Genomic DNA, 18,323 nt, shown 5'->3' with positions numbered 1-18,323 from the left:
AACTTGGCCACTTCTGAACCAACATCTAACACACAGTTTAGACCTGCTCAAAAAAAAGTAGTGGAGAAAATAAAACATTGTCCTCCACTTTCCAGGAACTTTCATCATGGTAGAGACAAGAGGCCATTTTCACAGAAGAGCTTTTCATTAAAGTCTTTCATTCGTAAAAAGTCATGGCATAATTTATGCTATCTCCCTGTGAACCCATGATAAAATGACAGAAGTCTAGAATTCTAAGTACAGGTCTGTCCTAATGCTAAAAATATGTTAAGTGTCAAATTATTCTCTAAAATTAGATTGGAAAGTCAGCATAAGTCTAGAAACAAGTGGTACAGTTAAATGCAGTCTTTGGCAAGTAGACTTAAAGAAAAGGAAACATAAGCTTTAAAAAACTGCATACAGCAGCAACCAAGGGAAAGGGTCTGTCACAAATGCCAATCTGATAATGCACATACAACTGCCATACTTACACCTGACATTATTAAGAAGGTATTCTTGGAAACCTGTGTGTACGCACTCAATCCAGAGTTAGAATAACCACCCACAGAGTGGGTTCAGAGGTAGTTGTTTTTAAGGCTTATGTGCAGGCAAATCCTTGAGTAATTGCTTGTTCAACTTCTGGAAAGAAGTGGTGCAAATGCTGGTATCTCAATGTACACAAAGAATAAAATAAATTTATGTCAAGAGTGTGTGTGGATATCAAAGGTTTTTTACAGTTCACTCCTAACTGGAGTGCTGATCTTACACCTTCTCAAAAAAAATCAGCATAAGGCTCAGGAGGCCAACTAGCATAACTTTACCCAGAAAAATCAAGTTGGTCTTCAAAGCCTCTTATTTCCTCATCTCTGAGCACTCTACCACTTGCAAAGAAAACTCACTACATACTATACACAAACTGAATGTAAAAAGTTCTTCTCAAGTTTATTTTTCACATAGCAAAAGTCTGTGAAATAGAGTTGAACTTTGCTTATAGAATGCTTTATAAGAAAGACCAACTCTTTCTTATAATCGGTGACCTTTTCCTTCACTACCCACATGAAGACTCAGAACTGAGATATTCTTGACCCTAAATCACAAACAAAAGCAAAGCCATAAAGAGCTTTTTCAGCCTATTTTCAGTATAACCAAAGTCCAGAAATCTATTTAACTGAAAATACTGATGGTCAAAGAACTGAAATTATAAAGGTATTTTTGCAAGTGATTAATGGCTAACACATGACTTTGCAATTTATTAAACTCACCTGCCTCTTCTTTCAGATACTGACGGTGCCCAAAGACTACAACATATGGAAACTACTACTTACAAAGTACTTGCTGTGTGGAAGCCTACAGCATGCATGCACAGATGACTTAAGAACTTAGACAAGATGGGATACTTCCCTCATAACTGAAAATATTGTTGTAACCAGACTGCATAGGAAATAAGTTTTATTCCAGACTGAAGAATAACTTTCTGTGGTCTGTGGCTGAAACATCTATTTTGTAAACAGCCTGCACAGTTAAGATTTTTAAGCAAGGTAGATGTTAAACACCACTCAGAACTTCAACACAAATACTTGGTTTTGCAAGTGAATTATACTTGGCTATTGGCAGTAAAGAAGTTAAAAGAAACACATATATACATTCTTCTCTGAGATTTATTCCTAAAATAAACTGGCCTAAAGATCAGGGAAACCACTGGATTTGCTAAACTAATTTAAAAGACGAAGACTCTACTGGATGGATACAAGACAGTGCGTCAGGAGGTCATCTGCAACACTTTGAAAATTTACTGGCTGCAATCTGAGTAAGAGAGAAGCATTACTACATTTTTCAACCACTGTGCTAGGCAAAACTTCATAGACAACACAAGGACTACCACAGGCACCTCAATCTCCAATACAGAACTTAATAAGCTATGTGACGACATCTTTATACAGGCAACTTCTCTATTATTTCCAATGAACTAATCAGAAGAGAGAAAGGGTAGACAAAGTTTGTTTGCCTTTCTGAAAATTCAGAAAGAAACTTTCTTGCTGTGGTAGAGAAGGGAGAGATCTGATTCTTTATTCACACAGACCATACTTTTATCTTGCGCTGCAATTAAATACTTTATTGGTGAAGGGATGGGAAGAACAATTTGTTTCCCCTTTGCATAAAACAATCTTCACTGGTGCTTGTTAAATCTTAATTTTATACCACAGCAACCAGTGCAGAATTTCTTTTGAGTGACTTTGGAAATGTCCCTGATTCACGTTCAAAGCATTACGTAACACACATACACATGTTAGACAGTTAAAATAAGTAACCAGCAAGATGGCATGCTTATTGAGATAAAGCAGTATCAGCTATTCATTAAAACTGAAAATGGAAAGAAATTAAAACAAGATTTGTAAATGCCTTTAAAGACATGTTTGAAGACACTAAATCACTGTCATACACAGTAAAGAGATACAGCTAGGTTGCATTAAGCCTTCAGCTTGGCCCTCTTCTTTCTGCACACATTTCAAAGACCAGAATCACAGAACGGTTTGGGTTGGAAGGGACATTTGAAGATCATCTAGTCCAACGCCCCTGCCATGGGCAGGGACATCTTCAACTAGATCAGGTTGCCCAAAGCCCAGTCCAACCTGACCTTGAACACTTCCAGGGATGGGACATCCACAACTTCTCTGGGCAACCTGTTCCAGTGCCTCACCACCCTCATTGTAATAAATGTCTTCCTTATGTGCAATCTAAACCTACCCTCTTTCAGTTTAAAACTGTTGCCCCTTATCCTGTCACTACAGGACTTGGTAAAAAAAAATCTTTATGTAGAATTTCACAACAGTGGTAGAGATAAAGGCATGACAAAGTTGGTGTGAAGAAACTGATGACACTGATTAAAAAAGACAATTTTTTTCAGAAACAGGTGATCTTAAATCAGAACAATAAAGCTTAGTCACTTGGGACAGGAGAAGGTAGAACCTGAAGGCCTGAACTTAGCAAGCTTGACCAGCAGTTAGGATTTTAACACTTCTAAGGGCTGTTTATAAAAGTCAAATCTAAATACAAATGCTGAAGGACTGGAACTACTATTAGATATAATGGTTAGTGCTAATACTATTAATACTATTTTTTAAAATTTCACATTAGTGGAAATGTATCAACAATAGTGCTCTCTTTGGCTTTTTTTTTTTTTTTTTTACTATTTCCTAGTTATATTCCATAGCAACAGAAAGAACACAGTGAAGGTGTTCTTAATGTTAACTGTATTCAATAAATCACAATGATTGCTTTTGTTCTAATTGCCTCAAATTTTGTCTTTGTTTAACTGGATTTCAAGACACGGAAGCTAATACTTGAAGTCACTTTGAAAAGCAATGAGCAATGCAATCATGGACTATACCTGGCAATCGAAACTTTATACTTTTTTTTAAACACAAAATACAGATATGATACTAGCACACGTATATACCCACACAGGCTTAAACGTAAGCAGCACATTCGAAGACAGTCACCAATATTACCATTTAACAACCAGAACATACTGGAGTACACACACAGGGTTCCAAAAGAGCTTGCACAAAGTTGCTTGTCCATTACAGCACATCTTCACTATTACTGCTCACATCAGTATGCTTGCCCATACCATAATCACTTTTAAGCAAGCCCATTTCTACTCAAATAAATGTGCAACTCCAGCTTATGCATTTCAGTTTGGTGCACGAGGGACAGCAGAAATCAGACCTTGCATACGTATCACAGATTATTTAAAATGACTACAGAATGGAACATTATAAACTAGATTATTCAACGTTAAATGAGCTCAGATGAACCAAGGAGGTTATCAAACACTTAAGATGTTATTATAAACACATAGGGAAGTTACACGGACATGTCTATATATGAGTCTTACGAAGCACATTTTACTATGTGTAAGCATATACCATGAATATATACACACACACACATATATACACACATACACACCCCACAGCAAAAGACAAGGTAGGGCATCATTACTTCAAGCACATCATTAGCACTGAACAGGATTAAAACAGAAAAAAAAAGTAGTCCACAGATGATTAGTCACAGACAGTCAATAACAAGAGAAAAAGAATTCCCAGATGTGTATTTAAAGGCTTTCTTTTCTGGAATGCATATCGCATTGTCATAAATTATGAAATAACAGTTACAGTCACTTGACTAAATCACACGAGTATTAGAAAAACTAGAGTTGCAAAAATAACTTCACAGATTTGCAATGCCTACCTTCTACCTGTCTTAACACAACCAGCTGTAGAACAAGAATGGTTAGATGTCACCCGTGACTGGGTCTGAACATGCACATACAGAAATACAGGACCATTCCTTCGCAGCAGTTTTCAAGTAAACATTTCAGAATGCAATGGCTGCACAATTGAAATAGGTTACAAGCTACAAGGTGATTATCTTATAAAGGCCTGTAACTGTGAAAAATAAACTTAAGGACAAGGTGAAAGGTAAAAGTCTTCCCAGTTCCATTTAGTTAAGTATTCCTATAGGATAGCTTTTATCAGGTAATTGAACTTCATCCAGAAAACAGGTTGTATCAAGGTCTGGTACTGCAAATAAGCTAAACTGTTTTTTGTGTCAGATAGCTAAATTGTTGCAAATTTGCACATATTCAAAGAAAAAATGTTGACTCTGTACTAGCTGTTTATGTACCAGACTGTTATCCGACAGCATCTGAACACAAAAATCAGGCATAAAATGAATGTAATAAGCTTGGTGGGAGAGTTTTCTAAAGCCTTCCAAACAGATCAGGGCACTACAGAAAAAAAAAGGAGCAGAAATAATGACATCAAATCACCTCAGGTAGGAAATTCCTGTGGAAGCAAAGGTACCAAGCCTAGAAACAATTCGATGAAACAGTTGCCCGTTTTTTTCCCCCACCTCTACAAAAAACAGTTCTCAGAACACCAGCATTCTGCAAACTGTGAATGTTTTGAGAACAAAATCACTTCTGCTTTAAACTCCTGAAATGTCAAACACAGCTCTACAGTTAATGCTGAAAAACAAACTGTATTTTATAAATTGATTAATAAAAAAAATCTTAACATCACATTAGCAGGCATACTTAAAACCCAAAGACCAAAGGCTAAAACACCACAGGTGGGAAATGGAAATATTTTTTTTCCACACTTTTAACTGTAACTTCTATGATGGCTAAAGACATCCATAATTCTTTAAAACTTGATTAAGATATTTGGTATCTCTCTTTGGGGATTTGTTACCGACATTTTCATGAGGGCCACTAACAAATACACCATTCATAATAATGGGAAACAGGTGTCTGTATTCTTCCAATGTAGTTTGCCTCTCCAATTTCAAACCATGGGCTTTGAAATGATGCAATAGTGCGCTTCATATGAAGGAATGGTAAGGAAATGAACTGACTTTTGCTAATCCAGTATTGTAATAAGTGATAATTACATAGCAGTAATTCTCCAGTTTTGTAAGGCATATACAGTTTGCTACTTAAGCATCAATTTTATTACTAAGAAGTCTTACAGCTTTTCAGACCTGTTTTAGAAACAAATGGAGGACATTTTAAAATAATTTTGCTTTTAAACAAAATATATTACTGTTCTCCATTACCCTGAATTTTCTTTGCATTTTCTATATTTTCCTGTCCTGTATGCAATTCCTTGGATTGCTGGAGCAAAAATTATCACAGGAAGGGAGGAAACTAGTCACAAATTTTCAGCTTTATATTTAATAAACTGGAATTATTCAGAAACGACACAAAAGCAAACTACTAACAATTTTAGATTCTGTCTTAGGAAGCAGAATTGTGCTTTTAATCTCATTTTTTTCTGGTTGCCAGCAAAACCAGTTACCATTGCTACAAAACAGCGGGACAATGACGTTATGATATAAATGCTTGTATCAAACATAACAAAGCTTTCAGAAGCAAAGTTTTGTGATAGCAATTTGAACAGCTACTTATGAATTATAAATGGCTGAGAATATCACTAGGTTAATGGACCCTGTGATCCAGGATGGTCAGGAGTATGAAAATGGCCCTACAAAAAACCCTAAGTGGAGAAAAAAAGAAAGGGGGGGGGGGGGGGGGGGAAGGGAGAAAAAGAAAAAACCCCGACTCCAGACTATCTTTATCATATTCAACAGTTCAAGTTTTCCTATTGTACAGTAATTTCAAGTTGTCCAATGGTATAAAAACTGACCTATAGAGTCTAGAGGAGAAGCAGCTGGAATCCATGAAGGCAAGTTTGGTACCAGTAAATTAAGTTCTATTGCCAAGGACAGAAAACAGAAATGGAAAAGATGTGAGAAGGGAAGAATGACAATCAGCAAGCAGTCCAGCTACATTCATTTAATAAACCAGTTTAATCTTGTTTCATCAGTGTTGTATCCAAACTGTTCTTTCACATAACAGAAGATGGCAACTACTCCAGAGGCTGCAAAGAAAATAGTCCAAGAGAGAAAATTAAATAATAATAATAATAGTTCTCAGAGCAAGGGAAGTACTTTATAAAATGCACTTACTGCCCCAGTTGCAAGCTTTAAAGGTTAGCCATGCTCAGTATTATGTAATGAGTGAAACATCTGCAGCCCTGGAAACATTCTTTGTTAGAGAACTCTTGCTGTAATTGGAAACTCCATTGGAACAAAGCCAAATATAGTAGCCTGAAACAAAAATAAAACAGTGAAGAAAAAGTCAAGAGACAATAGTCCAGTGGTTAAGTGCCTTCTGGGAGCCCAAATCCCCCAGATTACTTTTCATAGGTTTTTTGGTACCCTTTTTTGGTTGGGGTGAGGCTGGACTATGTTTTGGTTTTGAGAGGTCAAAGAAGAGAAGAAAAGATCTTGTTTCAAACCTACCTGAGATGTTACTTAAAGCAAGCTGTAAGAGCCTAAGATACTCTCTTTCTTGTTGCTCTCTCTACTAAGCATTGACATAATTAAGTATTAGCATTGAAATTATTTTGCCAGAATCTCCTGTGACAGAGATTTACCAGATCACAGAATCATGCTTTGATTTCATTTTTGTTAGCTGCTTCCTATTCAATCAGCCATATACCACTTGAAATCGTCTCCCAGGGGCTCCACAAATCCAGAGTGGAAAACCCCTTCAGTGGTTTTGAGAAACATGATTTTCCTCATTTTTATCTTTTGGGAAGAAAAATGCTGCAGGAAGACATCATTCTTCTCTGTAGGTCTCTCCATTGACAGCTCTATCACATCAAACACAGGCTGCTTCATTGACACTTTCAGAGCCTCACAGCCTGTCCCCACCCCACTGAACACCTTTCCTGGCTGTCAAGAGGATGACTCCCATTTCTGTTTGGCCAATGACACCAGCCTCAAATCACTCGGTTTCATGTCAGCATTTCCATTCTTTCTCGGCTGCTTTTCAAGCCTTGCAGGAGCTTATTAACACTTCAGAAGTCTGTCTTTTAATCCACTTGCCAACTCCTCATTAAGAAACTCTCTTGTGCCAAGATGGCTTTAAAAAGTCCAAACCACACGCTTGACAGCAGTTAGAATATTCATGCTTTTGGTATTACACTGCAGCAGTGAGAATCTTATAGGAAGAACTTTCTTTTTGCTCTTTATGCTGCACCAGGCATACCACGATCTTGATGTGCAGCACATTTTTTGCAGTGAGGGTTTGCATTAGCACATCTGCAGCAAATGTGGAAAGACTGTAGGCTAGGCCTCTGAGTAACCCCTCTACATCACTCATTTCGCAGGTCACCTCACAATGAAGTTACTACAAACATAAATCACGCGTAAAAAGTTTAGGCAGGAGTATGGTTCCTGAAAACTTATGTCCTCAACTTTCATAAGTGTTTTCTGTAAGTCAAATGTTTTAGCAAAACTTTCTAAAGACAAGCTCTTTGCTTAGTATCTAAGCTACTCTTCCCATTCCTAGATAAAGGCTAATAGAGAAATGGATCATAGCAATCTAAGAAAGTGCAGTAACTGCCAATGATTGCCTCCCATGTCTCTTCTAATTTATTTTAAAGAATATTCACAAGAGGACCCATACAACCACACTCCAGACCAGTCACAACTCCAAAAGCCTGAGCAAAATGGACCAAAGCCACCTAAAGGTTACTAAAGCTATCTTAATATTAAAAGTACAAAAAAGGAAAATCATTCACAAATAAAAGTCATCAAGTGGACTGTGCATCTGTGAAAGCATACACGTAAAGTGATACGAACTCTTCATTATGATTACAACTCTTGCTCCAGAATAAACATTAAAATATTGCTTAAGTTTGTACTGACAAAGTTAATTTTTATCCACAAACAAGAAAATTCTGTCATTCTGTGGAAAGTCTGACTTGTATTTTCTTGTTTCTTTTCTGTTAAAATTTTCAGTCACTTCTGAGACAACCAGAACATCTGATTTTTACACAGAAACTCATCACAAAACCAAGAAATCTTTTTCCCCCTGAATTCTGCAATATGTGCAAAGAAACTTATGTTTCCACCCCTTAAAAGCCCTTGGTTATCAACCCTTGCTTCTTGCTGTGCTCACTTATATTCCTGAATATGTATATTCAGGAGAACTGAGTATTTGAATCCATTAAAGCCCATATTTCAGTCTTCTGAATGTACAGCAAATATGAGATCATTAGAACATTAAAATGATGTTGTGTATTAGATGAACTTCTGAAGAAAATAATCCTGAAAGATAACACATTGGAAAGGTACTACTTACACAGGCAAATGCATCAATAAAGATTTTCCTCAAACACTAAAAAAAGCTGCCAAAGGATAGCAAGCCTGAGATTCTCTGCCACGAAGCCTTATCACTCACCAGATGGGAAGTAAATGTGGAGTTTGACGTTACACATATTTGATCCTTCTCATAATATTATCATGTAACATGCAAAATATCTATACTGTATTACCCAACACACTGGTGGAGTTCTCAGACAAAACACTTGTTTTGGATGAATTATACAGATTTTAAATAGTAAAAGAAGTACTTAAGTCAGATCATTGCTAAGAGCATACCTGCTTAGTTACAATACAGAGAGAAGGGAAGAAAAGGTTGTCTTTTTAAAAATTTCAGCCAACATTACTAGCAGCCTCCAACATACTTTCCTAAAAATCTGGAGAGATATTCCTACAGAGAGCCTAAAACTTACCTATGGTAGGATTCTGAAAGCAAATTTAAGTATTAAGTCATATTCTCTCTTGTGCAAAGAAAAAGCAATGCAAAAAGCAATGTCAATTTACTGTTTTATATTGTTGTTGCCCTTCATGTTATTGTTATTACCCTTTATTATTTCCAGCATTCATTTCTGTCATAATTTAACACATGCACTTGCCTTCCTATTTAAAATACTCTTCATGCATGTTTTTATGTATTTTTTTGATACATAATGTTTTTATTGATTTAGTAATACATTAGAAATGAAAAATCTGGTTTCCTAAAGCAAGCTATGACTACTGGGGACATAATTCACAATTGTTAGCATTCCTATTTCAAATTTAACCATCTAGGAATGGATTAATTCAATTTACTTAAGAGGACTGATCTCAGCTTTTTCCAAATTGTTTGGAAATTCAAACAGACATCCTTTCCCATGATTTGTTCCCACACAACTTACACAACAGCACAGTCCCGTCACTCTACCCAATGCACAGTTGCTGTGGCAGGCACAAAAAGTTTGAGACCCCTACGTTCATTTCACTGCACAGGGTGGAGTGGAATTCACAATTTCTCCCTTTGCAAAAAAAAAAAAAAAAAAAAAAAGTATCCCAGCCCTCACAATCTGCTCCCAGGTATACAGTAGTGGAACATCCTCATTCTCCTCCACTGATACTGCTCCATTATATACTTTAACATATTACTGGCTCTGGGAAGAGGCAGGTGGGACGATAGTTACATAGTCAGAGGATTTACCTAAGAGGTGGGCTACCAGCATTTCAGTCCCAGCTCAAGAGAAAGGGCATCACATTACCCTCTAACACAGTCTTAATGCTTTACACTCTTTTTTTTTTTTTTTCCTTCTTCCTCTGTCTTTTTTTAACAGGTCTAGGGCAGCATCAATACTCCATACAGACACAAAGAGTAGGGATACAAATGGAGTAATGCAAGATAATTTTGCACTTACCAACCTGGACAACTCAAATGCAAAGTATTTCAACTCAGACGTTCAATCCAGCAAGCATACCAGTTAAGGATGAGATTTTTAAAAAGGTACAAGAGACAATTAGGCACTTGAGGCTCAAAGCAGTTTCCCTTCTCAGATTTGTGCATCATCTGGCTATTAATATAGCCAGGAAAACAGTTTACAATTAGAGGATTGACTTTATTAAATAAAGACATTTTTTCCCTAGTAAAATCAGTGAGATCAAAGACTAAGAAGGAGAGCTTTTGAGATGACCAGTGCATGCACGGTACATCTGAATCTCACAGAAGAAAGAAGAAAAGCTATAAATGTCTTTGTGCAGGATTTGTTCTGTTTTCTTTAAAATAAACTGAAATGTCACATTAGTCATTACATTCACAGTGAATGAGTCATCATAACCCAAAGGAACTTAAGGCTTTCACATGTAATTATCTTACAAGAAGATGCCTACAAAAAAAGTTCAAAGCAGAAATGCAACAAAGTATATACATCAGAGTTTGAAATGACACTGCCTTTTTAAGAAAGCATGGGTCACATACTGTGCCTTTTTTCAAAGGTAAACTTTCTACTTAGTCTACCCAATCCTGAACAACATACTCCTTTTTTTATTATTCGTAATGTAGGTTTGGTTTATTCCTAGAAGAACCGTACCAGCACAGCCAGGAGTGCACAAAAGAGTTCTGCTTTTCAGAGACATATAGGTATTCTGGTATAAGCCCCTGTGTAAGTACACCACCACTAGCAAAACCAATTTTTTGTTTGCAAAGTGTGTTCTGTTTATGACTTGTGATTTTCTTATACCAATACAACTTCAAGTTTGCCTACCTAGTTTATTAGTATTGGAAAACTTTAGTGATATGCTTACACTTTATCCACATAACAAAACATAAACAGTCTTATACAGGGAGAATTACTACTTAAAGTCTAACGCATACAAAAAAAAACAAAAAAAAATCTAAGTAAAGATGCATCCCCAAGGTTATACAAGAATTTAAGGTAAGAAGAAATTCAGGTCTTTCACTGATGATTCCAACTGCAAGAATTCACTTCAAGTCAAGCAAACATTGTACAGGAGACATGTAGACTTGCTTTTTCTGGTTTCATCACAACTTAGAGAAAGCAGTAATATGTTGAAGCAGTTAGGAAGTTCTCTTTTATGTCCTTCTTATCCTTTAATATTCAGAACCTGGAGGTGACCAGTAAGAGGCATACTGCTCCCATTCATTAACAAACCACATCTATACATCACAGTGGTTCATGACTTAGAAAGCTTACAAGAAAATGACTTGTACTCTTCCTCCTTCTGCCAAATCCAAATTTTATTTGTAGATGTTTGTGGGACCTATTCAGAAAACTAAACCTCACATGGTTAGCTTTCCTAGATTCCTTCTACAGGAAGTGGAAGAGGAGCTTCAAATGATAATTGAGGGCACCTAAAGTCAGGCTTTGATTGGGAATTACCCCCCAAAAAGTAAGTGATGGATAACAGAGGAAGAAGGGAGCTGAGAGAGATGGGTCTCCCTAGGCTAAAATTAACTTCTGTCAATATCCCTCTTCAGCCACATCTTTGGTGGTTTCAGAAGCTTAATGGGTACGAGACATGTTTTACATAAACACTTCTCAGGCTATCCACATCCTTGAAATTACTTCCTCTGGCAAACATACAGCTTATATTTTATGATTTGTTTTAAGGAAACCTGCAAAAGATATTGTATATGCCTTCAAATAAAAAAAATACCTCAGTGTACTTAAGTTCGTATTACCTTCAAACACAACAATTTTCTGCCACTTACACCTAGATACCCAGCAGTTTATATTCTCATTAGGGTCACTCATTACTTAAAATGTTACCGAGAGAACTCAAGCATCAAGAAAGCAATGAAGGCATAGGTACAAATGACTCCCTAGTCTAGGCGAGCTGCTGCTGTTACTTCCAAGGATGGATGGCTGATCAACTGTTGAGAACTGGCCACACCGGTTTTCATATTTTGCAATAGTCCCGTTCAATGATTAGAGTAACTGACTAAATAATCTGTTGCTGTGACTCAGCAGTTTACCTTATTTTTCCTTTCTATAACTTTCTCTTAGACCAAGATGGATATCCTGTAGAAGTTTCAAGGCTTAACTATATAGCTATAGATGCCTTGATTTCTTGCTTTTCCTGAAACACTAATTAAGTGCTTGAACTTCCTTTTCTTCATATGGTTCTCTCTAGTTGTGGTTCTCTTTCTCCCAACTTCAACCACACATTTATCCCTTCTTAAAGCAGAAAGATATAGTTTACACATTATAGAGACATGGCTGGAGGATATCTTACTTGCACAACTTCTACCTATGTCAGGTTTCTTATCTGGGTGAGAGTATAGTTTCTTCCCCAGAGAGTAACAAAGAAGGCTGGAGCCATGTTATGTGACACCAGGAATAGCAGCACTGGGTTGCCCAACAGGGGAAGGAAAAAAAAAATTTTTTAAAGAGTAAGAAAAAAGGTCTTGCTTTCACCAGTCACACAATGCCTCAACATGAAAGACTTGCGAAGGGGAAGAGGAGCACTGAAGAATGCATCAGTGGCTAGACTTCAGTTTAAGCATTACTGATCAAAGGCTGTAATTAATTATAAAGGCAAAAGTTATCACCGAAATGTGTAGGTTCTGAGAGAAAGCAAAAACATGGGGTTCTTTGCCTCTCTGGTGAAAAATGGGTAAGTTTTGTAGCAGAGCTGCAATTTGTTCACAACTGGAAAACACTTTCATTTCAAAAGGAAGAAAGCTTCTACTACTCCGGAGACTTGTAATTGTAAACTCAGCTTTTGCTGCCAGAAGTGAACAACTTAATTTGCAAGTCAATCCCTGATTTACACTATTTTTAACATCTTTTAGACAGAAAAACACAGGCTCTTGGTTGATGCTTGAAAAGCATCAAGTCTCTTTAGAGAGGTTTTTGAGAGTAAAGGAAAGGAACTGAAGTGTCACAAAATGTGGAGATGAAAGCAGAATAAGGCAAAACTGGCTCACTGCATTTAACTGAAACAAAACAAATGGAATGTTTAAAGACATGCAAGCCAACCTTTAGGCAAGAAATCATGGGTACATTTTTACTGTTCTCTGTACCAACAACCTTGAGTCTGCTGCTCTTCAAGAGTCATATGCATAAACAGAGAACATCAGTATAATCTTTGCTATTCTGAAAACTGTTTTCAAGTTTCCTGTCTGCCAAAGCAAACAGCAAGCATCAGGACCACATTTATACCCTTGAAGAGCCTGTAAGCAGAAAAAAAGGACTAAAGTGAGATATTAACCAAGACAAAACTTTCTGCTCTATTCCAGCTTGGAATACATAGCACAGTGTAACTGTATTCCTGAAACTTTAGAATAAGTAAGTCTCTATGTGCACATTTTGTGACAGATGCAGTCACAAGAATAACTGATCATGAAACAGTCACACTCCACCAGAAACTATGTTGTAGTCCAGAAAACAGTCTTGAACTAACTCACTTTGCTTCTAACAACCATTTGCACAGAGGTCAGAGCTGTGAGCCTTTATCTCCACAAATCTGCAGAAAGAAAGCACTCTCGTTATCATCATGGGCGTGGAGTATTTCCAACGACACTACTCTTTTATCCAACTGGAAAGAAGCAGCATCACATTTCTGCATAACTGAGGGCAACAATTTTGAGAGAGGGATGATTTCTGTAGCAAGACAGAAGCTCAAAAGGAGATAAAAAAATCCAAAGACTTCAGTTTACAGTCTGAAGCACTATAGAAGGAAAGCAGGTCTCATGCTGCACAGTGCAGCAAACTGATTCTCCTTTTACAGATTGGAATAAGCAGTAATGGACAACTATCTGGCAAGTCACATGGGAAGCAATTTAATAACTATGACTATGATCCCCACTAATTATTTTAGAGGTCACCTACACCAAGATCTTCAGTATCTTGAATATTATTCAAGAAAGCAGCATGCTGAAGTTGGGTAATCCATGCCTTGGGATGACTAGCAAGCACAGGGGAAAAAAAAAGTTCTACCAGATAGATTTCTACAGTGCAAGCCACCTTTAAACAAAAAGATGCCAGATTTAGAGGTTACGGGTGTTTTTTGTTGTTATTTCAGTCAGAAGGCTAAGTCAGTCAGAAAAGGAGACACTGCTACATTAAACCAGTAAGAAGATCACAAAACACACTCGTCTTTACACATACTGCTCTATGCCTATGGCTGCCATTGAAATTTATCTGAAAGCTTAACAAATAAGACATCTGATCTTAATAACAGTCAAAACACTACCTTATCTTCCTCTTACAACTTTGGCAATATACTTTTCCTACCTCATTCCACCGAGACTTTTTTCCTATTGTATTTTTAAGCAAACCCAGACCTGTGCATCAAGGCTAACACTGGAACTTATTTGTGCTTAAAGCATATCAAGGTTGACTTCCAAATTCAATTCTCCACTGGTCAAAGGCAGACCTGAGAAAGAACCAAGCTCAAAAAGATACCATTTCAAGCACTATATTTCAACAATACGTAGCACTGCTACTCCAAATGAGAATTCATACATGTTGAGCCAGAGGGATGTTATCCATACCACCATTTGGATATCCCAATTTTGCTCAAGCTAGATGGTTTTCATTCAAAAATATACAAAAGTTGATCGGAAAGAAATCCCACACACAATCTTCAAACGAGAAAACGAACACGTAAGACATGGTCCAAGAAGTTCTCATTACGTTAATACTTTGGGCTATAGAGAGCCCGACCTTAACCTAAGAAGGAATAGCCAAATATAACATTACACTTACCCATAAGTATTTAAGAAAATGCCCACCTTAAATTATAATTTAAAAAAAAAAAAAACAATTTTTCAGGTTTTAGCAGTAATAGCTGTCTCCATGTGCTAGTAACTGTTTTAACATAGAAGTCAGAAGTCATGTAGGCAAGCCAATATTTACATTTCTTGTTTCTACTGAACTTTTTCATTGCATCACTCAAGACAGAATGCATTATTAGCATTTCATATCCACTCGAATAGTAAAAAGCAGCCTGTCAGCCAATTATTTAAAAAAATTCCTAAAAAAGATTTACAGTCACTTTTATAATAAAAGCATTCTCAAGCTATCTAACAGGTTTGATTTTTTTTTTTATTTTGTGTCCTTTGTGCCAAGCATTTGAAATATATATATGCTAGTCTGGTTAGTAGTCTGGTTAGTCACTGAAGTTTGGTCATGACTGCTTTTCACAAAAAAAATACAAATAAAAATTCTTTCATTTTCCAAATAGGTATGAAGTAATTTGCATTCCATCATTGTTTGTTTCCCCAAGAACACAGACAACGTTTACTGCCTTAACTTCTAACACACTACCTTAAAAAGAGCGATGGAAAAACTTTCACTAACTTTGTGTTTAGTCTACAGAAGAAAAGAGCCAACAAAAGTAACTAAAACCAAATAATTTTCTTTTTTACTAACATGTCCATGTACAGGCTCAAATTTAGCTTGTTTAAAAACACCATAATAAGCCAAGAAAATACTACAGAATTCACCAGAAGTCACACTAACACAGCTTATAGAAAAAAAGAAAGATCAAGCGCCCTGTTTGTTTACAAACTAAGCCCTCATGCAGATCTAAAAGTTTAGCCAGAGGCATTAAGTTTGAAATCAGCACAACAGTCCATGTTTGCAACATGCTTGGTCATAACAGCAAAAGAGAAAATTGCATTAAAAAGTTTTGTATAGAACAGGCATTTAATTTAGATTTAATATGACTTAGTTCAGCTTTTGTATCCTTTCCCAGACTGCAGCATCAACATGTTAAACTGTGCTCGGACACTTTGGAAGATCATGCCTGGCATTAACAGCACAGTTAATCAGCTAACATCACATTTAAAGCTTCCGACAGCTTCTGTAAATATTTTTTCCCTACTTGACATATGAAGGCCCTAGCATATCACCAGATCCTGTTGCTACACAGATTATCTGGTCATGCAGCAGACACATCAGATATCCCCAAATGATAGCACAGGCTGATTAAAAGTTAGGGCTCTAGCTTTTTTTTTTTTTAAATCTGCAGAACTAAAGTGTAAGTTTTATAAGATCTTACTGATACGATCAGCTTCCAAAACATAGCATGACTATTAGTAATGGTGCCTTTATCACTGGGTTGCAGGGCGGGGAGGGGAGGGACGACCCCTGCTATTCAAACATCTTCCAACAGCCATGACACCGCTGCTCACGATCTCCATTTCGGCACAGATAAGAGTGAGCCCTGACAGCCCAGAAGCGCTAACACTTCACTGCAGGCACAGCGCGCTAAGCGCCCGGGGGCCTCGCTGCTGCCTGAGCGCTGCCCAGGAGCTCGCCTCGCCTCCGTCCCCCGCAAGGGTTAAATCCGCTGCCGCCGGAGCCTAGGGGAGGAGCCGGAGCGTGGAAAGGGAGAGAAAAATGGAGAAGTAAAGGAGGGAGCTGCCCGGGGACTCACCTGCAGCGGCGGCCACCTGCGCCGCCCCCCGCCGCCGCCGCCGGCGGCCGCGGCAGGCCGAGCGCCGCCCGGAGAGCCCGAGGAACGGCCGCGGCGGACGGAAGCAGGGGATTCAACAATAATCATGATAATAATTAAAATTTAAAGCCCAGAAAGCGCCCCCGCCCTCCCGGCCCCCCGCGGTGCGGGGTAAGGGCTAGCCCCAGCGCGGAAGCTCTCCCGGGGCAGGGAAGGAAGGAGGAGAAACAGAAGCCCTTCCCAGGGACCGACTCGGGGACAGGGAAACACCCTGAACTTCCTTCCCTCTCCGGCGAGGAGGGAAGTTTCCTCTGGAGGTGGAAGAGGGGATGGAAGGCGCCGGGGAGCCAGGGGGAGGAGAGGGGTCCCCCCGCCGAAGTGCCGGCTTCCTGCCGCGCCCCGAGGAGAGGGCGGTGGAAGGCGGACGAGGGGCCAGGTCCAGCGCCCGCTCCCCGCCTGTCAGGCCCCCTCCCTCCCTCCCTCCCTCCCTGCCTGCCTCCCTCCCGCGGCCGCTCACCTGCCGCCGGCTCGCCCGCCGACAGCCACCACCGGGCGCCCCCCGTCCGCCCCAACGGCCGCGGCGCTCCCGGCCTGGAGCTTTTCCCCGCGCCCGCCGCCTCCTCAGCAGCCGCCGGACCCGCCGCTCCTGTTTGGGGAGGAAGCGGCCACCATGTTACTTTCTCCCCCGCAAACGCCCACAGGCGGGTCCAGGGCCCGCCCCGAAAGGAGGCGGTGGCGGCGGCGGCGGCCGGGCAGGGGAGCGGGAGCGCAGCGCGCCCGGAGTCGCTGCTGCAGGCAGGGGGCGGCCGCGGGAAGCGGCCGCCGCGAACCGTCGGGCCGGGTCGAGGGAGCCCGGCGCTCGGCAGCCTCCGCCGCCTCGGCCCGCGGCCCGGACACGAGCGAGCCCGCCTGGGCCCCGCGGCGGAGAGGCGGAGGGTGTGCGTGAGGGAGGGTGGGCTAGCCCGGGGGCCTCCAGGCAGGCAGCGGGTGAGGGTTAAGCGCCTGTGGGGTGCAGTCCCGGCTGGCGCTGGCCTATGCCCCTGCCGGGCCTGCTGTGAGGTGTTGGTTTGTAGCAGAAAAATAAATGTCAGAAAGGGATCTAGGCAAGTCGTCTCGGCCATCTGCCCAGACAAGGCTGCTCGCTTCGTAGGTGATTCTCGTTACCTGAATAGTGCTCGGCGCATTTTCTGTAAGGTGGGAAGCTGCAGCGGTACGGACAGGTTCAGAGGGGCATGCCTGGGCCCTGGATAGGCTGGGAGCGCTTTTCATTGAAGTTGTAAGAAAGCACTTGTGTCAGCTAAATGTCTGTAACTCCATGGGGCCTGATGGGATTCATCCCAGAGTACTGCAGGAGCGGACGACGACTTTGAGGAGCATGTCGTCACACCATCTGTGGCATCATCAGTCGTCGGCCACCAGGCAGGAGGAGCTCCTGACCGTCCAGCTGCCCACAGCCTCCATTGCCCTGCAGCAACACATCCACAGCCTGTGGGGCTGGTGCCCAGGGCTCCTCTGGGCGACCTCCAGCCCAACACCTGGGCATCCCTTTTCCGGGACCACCCAGCTCTCCTCTGGCTGCTTCTGACCTGGGTGCGTCAGGAGCTGGGACTGATCTTTGGGAACTGGCGTTCGCGGGCAGCCATAGTGGAGGACCTCGTCATGTCCCTCGTGGTTCTCTTTGGGCTGGATGAAGAACTGCTGGTCCAGCTGCTGGG

The 18,323-nt window shown here is 40.1% G+C and overlaps 1 protein-coding gene across 5 annotated transcripts in view; it reads right to left on the bottom strand.

The window, feature by feature from the left end:
• Positions 1-17,259, bottom strand: part of DENND4C (DENN domain containing 4C) — a 77,591-nt gene extending 60,332 nt beyond the window's left edge. For 2 of the 5 annotated variants that reach the window (XM_075488206.1, XM_075488210.1), the window contains exon 1: positions 17,126-17,259. The gene's annotated coding sequence lies outside the window, so the exon portion shown is untranslated. Of the gene's footprint in view, positions 1-6,513; positions 6,655-10,103; positions 10,124-16,590; positions 16,614-17,125 lie in introns of those variants that run through there. The other 3 variants (XM_075488207.1, XM_075488208.1, XM_075488209.1) reach the window with 3 other exon arrangements.
• Between the last annotated feature and the right edge of the window lie 1,064 nt (positions 17,260-18,323).

Source organism: Mycteria americana, chromosome Z, assembly GCF_035582795.1.
Source record: "Mycteria americana isolate JAX WOST 10 ecotype Jacksonville Zoo and Gardens chromosome Z, USCA_MyAme_1.0, whole genome shotgun sequence".
Classification (NCBI taxonomy): Eukaryota; Metazoa; Chordata; class Aves; order Ciconiiformes; family Ciconiidae; genus Mycteria; species Mycteria americana.
Note: the sequence above shows the minus strand (reverse complement) of the source record. Positions and strands in the feature narration are given on the sequence as shown.